This window comes from Quercus suber, unplaced genomic scaffold (assembly GCF_002906115.3).
Source record: "Quercus suber isolate HL8 unplaced genomic scaffold, Cork oak 2.0 scaffold_722, whole genome shotgun sequence".
Lineage (NCBI taxonomy): Eukaryota > Viridiplantae > Streptophyta > Magnoliopsida > Fagales > Fagaceae > Quercus > Quercus suber.
The window spans coordinates 119,313-125,541 of NW_027070162.1; positions in this window are offsets into that span (position 1 = coordinate 119,313).

Here is a 6,229-nt window from a genome sequence, read left to right on the forward strand (position 1 = left end):
TCCTCCAAACCCATATCTTCAAAGACATTTCAAGATCATACAACCAACAAAATTTGAAGGCATTAGATTGTCATTCCACCAAATCATCATACGAGGCAGTGAAGGCATAACTCTCCCTCACTAGGAGTGGGGGGAGAGTCCATAGATTAGCAAGGGAGGAAATAGCAGCAACATCTCCAACAAAGGATTGTCCATCTTTGAAGATAATCTGCCACTAAGTCCCTTATGTGAGGTAGACAGGTAGTGCATACAAGTATAAAATTCTCTATATTTTTAATTTTTTGCACATAACATGTTCTCATTTGATTTGATGATATGGGTTGAATTATGATTAGCATGCCTTTAGATTATGAATGTGACATGATGAGCACGACATAATAAGATGAAATATGATGAACATGCATGTATGATCATGAGTAGATTGTAATATATATATATAAGAATCTATAATCGTGATATGAAAAGCAAACTCGATAATATGATTGATGAGGAAAATTTTGGACCTACCCTAGAAAGGGATGGCTGAAACTCGGAAGAGAAAATTGTCTCTCAAAAGGGACGATGAACCCTTACGAGGGACGACCAATCCTAGAGGGACAGTCAGCTTCAACGAGGGACAACCCTCTGGAGGGTCGTCGGGCCAGACGATCCTTGGTCCAAATGAACCCTTCCCTATGGTTTCCCTACAGTTGTGTGGGGCCCATCCACACATCCTTACATAGAAATTACTTGCACACCACGACCAAAGTCCTTACTGCGCAATCAAATCTCTTATAAATGGAAAGATGATCCCGAGTATCTTGGGGGCCTTCTCCCCACAAGGAATCTCCCCTGTATTAAGGGATTTGAGTAAGCTCTCTATCACTATATAAGCCATAAACCTTACCCCTCTTGAGGTACGTGAATTCTCCCTAGCTCTAGCACTCTTGAGTTCTTGGAGGTTCTTCGATCACTGACTTAACCTTTAGAGGGTCTTTGGCCAGTACCCCACCAGTAGCCTTTGATTAGTTCTTCTCTTTTGTTCTTCAGGCACACCCATTGGCATGTGTCTGGATGATTAACTCATTGATGATTTTTATGCATCATCAGTTGGCGCCGCCTGTGGGGAAGGAGTGATAAGTCACACTGTCGTTCCAAAGACAAAGAGTTGCATGGTCCAAACGCGATCAATGGCCACCACCAACCAAGAGACCGGAAACCCGCCCAATGCATTGGAGAGGTAGGTGCAAACCCTGGCCACAGCAGTTGAACAACTCACTCAACTGAACCACGATCTGGAATGATAGTTGGAGCAACAGAATGATTAGGAGCCGAATGACTAGAACGACGGGTAGAATAAGGATGAACGCAGCAACGATCGTCCTTCAATGAATGACCATCAAGAGAGGGACGACCAAGAGGAAAGCAATGCCATCAGTAGATGAGACCAGTAAGATACTAGTTGTCCCTCCGAGCTGGAAGTCGGCACATTCTGCATGGCACAAGAGATGCAGACAATGAAAGAGAAGATGGATATGATGATGAATGCCCTGAAGGGTCGGGTGTCCACTAGCTTAGACGAATTAGTCCATCGTACCGACTCTCCTTTCACTACATCGGTCACATCTTTCCCCCTTCCAGCCAAGTTCAGAATGCCTCAAGTAGAAGCCTACGATGGATTGAAGGACCCTCTTGACCACTTGGAATCATTCAAAACCCTCATGCATCTACAAGGAGTTCTGAATGAGATTATGTGCAGAGCCTTCCCCACCACACTCAAAGGACCAGCCCAAGTATGGTTCAGCAAGATAACTCCCAATATCGTCTCAACCTTCAAGGAATTAAGTGGGCTTTTCATCACAAATTTCACTAGAGGTTAGCAATACAAGTGGTCCTCGGTAAGCCTCCTAAATGTCAAGCAGTGGGACGACGAGAGCTTGAGGTCGTATGTCACTTGATTTAACAAGGAGGCATTACTGATTGACGAAGTTGATGATAAGGTTCTAGTTATGGCCTTTACCAACGGACTCCAATCTGGAAAGTTCTTATTCTCAGTTTACAAGAACAACCCAAAGACCAAGGCTGACATGCTATACCGAGCCACGAAGTATATGAACGTTAAGGACACCATGATCGCCAGAGGGGGTGGACTGAAGAAGCGAGAGAAGCATGACGATCCTTGTCTGGAGAAGGGAAGAAAGGTAGCTAGGATAGGCGATAGAAGGGACGAACGAAGGTTAAGACCCCCGCTAGGGTGAATGACCAACTTCACTCCGCTCAACGCCTTGCTTGATTTGGTCCTGATGCAGATCAAGGATGACCTCGCTTTGGCATGGCTTGGTAAGCTAAAGGGCGACCTAAATCGAAGACCAAGGAATAAATACTGTCGCTTTCACTGAGACCATGGGTACGACACTTTCGATTGTTATGACCTAAAGCAACAGATAGAAGCCTTCATTAGGCAAGGAAAATTGCAACGGTTTGTAGGGCGAGAGAAGGCAGGAGAAAACCTGCCAAGGGACCAAGAACCAAACCGACGAGTTAAAGAACGACCTAGGGCCCCACTTGGAGAAATAAGAGTGATCATCGAGGGAGGCACAATGATTGGATCTTTGAAGAAAGCAAGGAAGACATACCTAATGGTGCAAAATGTCTAGCTCATCGGTCGCTCGCCTAAGCTTTCTCAGATGGACGACTTGGTGATTAACTTCACTAAGGAGGATGCCCGACGGGTCCATCACCCACATGACAATGCCTTGGTGATCAATCTGGCCATTGCAAACTTCAATACCCAATGGGTCCTAGTGGACAACAAAAGCTTAGCTAACATCCTCTACTATCCAGCCTTCCAGCAGATGAGGATTAGTAGGGAATGACTCACATCAGCGGATGCCCCGCTAGTGGGCTTCGGTGGAATGAAGGTCATACCCGTCGGATCTATCACATTACCGGTCACTGTCGGCACCTATCCTCACATAGTATGGGATAGGAAAGGCCAGAGGAGATCAGGTGGCAGCCTGCGAATGCTATGTGGCCATGTTGGAGATGGACGAACAAGTAACCGCCATGAATATTGAAGAGTGATGAGTGAATGTAGAGCCTACAACGGCACTGGAGACCATCTCCCTAGACGAAGGACGCCCAGATAGGGTCATTCGCATCAGCACGGAAGCCGACCCTTCGATTCGGGGGATAAGCTAATCCTTTTTCTATGAAACAACTTGGACATCTTCACTTGGAGCAATAAAGATATGCCCAGGATTGACTCAAGCATCATGGTCCACCAGCTTAATGTTTCCCCATCCTTTCCACCCATTTGCGAAAGAAAACAGGTCTTCACCTAAGAAAGGGATAATGCCATAGCCAAAAAGGTCCATAAGCTGTTAGATGCAGGCTTTATTAAAGAGGTTTACTACCCCGAATGGTTGGCCAATATGGTCATGGTCAAGAAAGCAAATGGGAAGTGAAGAATGTGTGTAGACTTTAGTGACCTAAATAAAGCCTACCCAAAGGATAGCTACCCCTTCCCACGGATTGATCTCCTCTTGGATTCGATGGCTGGACATCAATTGTTAAGCTTTATGGATGCTTTCTCCAAATACTACCAGATCAGGCTTGAGGAATCAGACTAAGAGAAGACATCGTTCGTCACTAGCAATGGCCTTTTTTGCTACAAGGTCATGCCTTTTGGATTAAATAATGCAGGAGCAACACAACACACTAAAGGCTTATGAACAAGATATTTACCCTGCAAATCGGATGGAACGTTGAGGTATACATAGACGACATATTGGTGAAAAGAAAAGAAGAGGATCACCACCTGAGTGATCTTGGGGAAACATTTAGGACTCTTCGCCTCTACGGAATGAAGCTCAACCCCAACAAATGTGTGTTCGAGGTATCATTGGGAAAGTTTCTTGGTTTCATGGTATCCTAATGAGGTATCGAAGCCAATTCCAATAAGATCCAAGCGATCTTAGAGATAAACCCCCCGAAGAACGTCAAGGTGGTATAAAGCCTAAACAGAAGAGTCATGACACTCAATAGATTCGTCTCAAGGGCAACAGAAAAATGTCTACCATTCTTCAAGACCCTGAGGAAAACTTTTGGATGGACCCACAAATGTTAGAAAGCATTCGAGGAATTGAAGGCATACCCTTCCTACCACTCTTAAGTCCATTGAAACCCAACGAAGACCTTTTCCTGTATTTGGCTATGTCTCCCACGGCCATTAGTTTGGCCTTGATTCGAGAAGAAGATCATGTATAGTTGCTAGTGTACTACACAAGTCGAACACTCAGAGGGGCGGAGGCAAGATACCCATCTATGGAGAAGTAAACTTTCGCTTTGATCATAGCAGCCCGCAAGCTTAGGCCATACTTCCAAGCATATACCATAGTGGTTCAAACAGATAAGCCACTTCGGAAGACGATGGATAAACCAGAGGCCGTTGGATGATTGGTCTTATGGGTAATAGAACTGAACGAATTTGACATACGATACCACCCGAGAACTGCGATTAAGGCCCAGGCCTTAACTGACTTCATCATAGAGTTCACAAAGAACAAAATCGATGACTGGAGGGCAACCCCTTGGAAGGTTTAGATGGAGGGATCGTTTAACAAGCGAGCTGGAGGGATCAGAGTTGTCCTTTAATCCCCCAAAGGAGATATCATCGAATGCGTCGTTTGACTTCAATTTCCAACAACTAATAATGAGGCCGAATACGAAGCTATTCTCATGGGTCTTGATTTGGCCAAAGCATTTGGGGCCTTATCAGTCGTTCTTCATAGTGGCTCCCAGGTTGTCATTGGACATATCAATGGGGATTACGAAGCCAAGGGCGAATGAATGAAAAAGTATCTCGATCTTATTTGAAGACGGACGAATTGAACCTTTACAGTAAAATTCTTATAAGTCCCAAGAGAAGGAAAATGAATGCATCGATCGGTTGGCCAAAGCTGCATCCGCGGAACACATTGCGGTTGATCGATAAATCCTATCCTTCGTTCAGCAGTTCTTTGGCATTGAAGAATTGGAGATACAGATGATTCCAAAGGGTGTTGATTGGACAACTCTGATTGTCTCATATCTTAAGAATGGAACACTTCCCGAAGATCGCGATGAATCCTGACAATTGAAAGTTCGGGCAACACACTTCGTGCTGATAGCGGATGTATTGTATAAGAGAGGTTTCTCCCGACCATACCTATGGTGTTTGACCTCCGATAAAGCGGACTACGTCATGAGGGAAGTCCATGAAGGGGTGTGTAGTAACCACTCAGAAGGTCATTGGTCCATAAACTCATATGAGCAGCGTACTATTGGCTACAATGTAGAGGGATGCCTAATCCTACATGAAGGCATGTGACAAGTGCCAACACTTTAGCAATCTAATAAGGCAACTGTTCGAACCACTCACCCAGATGAACGCCCTATGGCCTTTCACTTAATGGGGGCTGGACATTATGGGACTCTTTCCAATGGCAATGTGATAACTTAAGTTCCTAGTTGTGGGAATCGATAAATGGGTAGAAGCAAAACCACTAGCAACCATCACAGAGAAGAATGTCTGCAGCTTCGTTTGTAAGAGCATCATCTGCCAATTTAGGATCCCTAGGGTCCTTGTCTCTGACAATGGTAAACAATTCAACAATGATGCATTCAGAGACTTTTGCAATCAATTAAGAATCAAAAACCACTACTCTTCACCCGCCCACCCGCAAGCCAATAGGCGAGTTGAGGTTACCAACTGATCCTTGCTCAAACTGATCAAGACTTGACTGGAGAGGGCAAAAGGGATATGGCCAAACAAACTACCAAGTGTCTTATGGGCATACAAAACAATTGCTATGGGCATACAGAACAAATGCTTGGACATCTACAGGAGAAACACCGTTCCGCCTAGCATTCGAGAGTGAAGTTGTCATCCTTGCAAAAGTAGGAATAGCAAGCTACAGGATAGCCCATCATGACGAAAGGAAGAACGAAGAAGGGTTCCGTCTGCACTTGGATCTACTGGAGGTAAGGGTGGCCTCTGAGCAACAAATGACTCGATACCAAGACCTCATGGCCAAACACTATAATGCCAAGGTAAAGCCTCGACACTTCAGCATTGAGGACCTTGTCTTGAGTAAAGTGACCATAGCCACTAAAGATCCCACGCAAGAGAAGTTAGGACCTAACTAGGAAGGTCTATATAGAATCGTTGATTACAATAAGAAGGGAACCTACTACTTGGAGACACTCA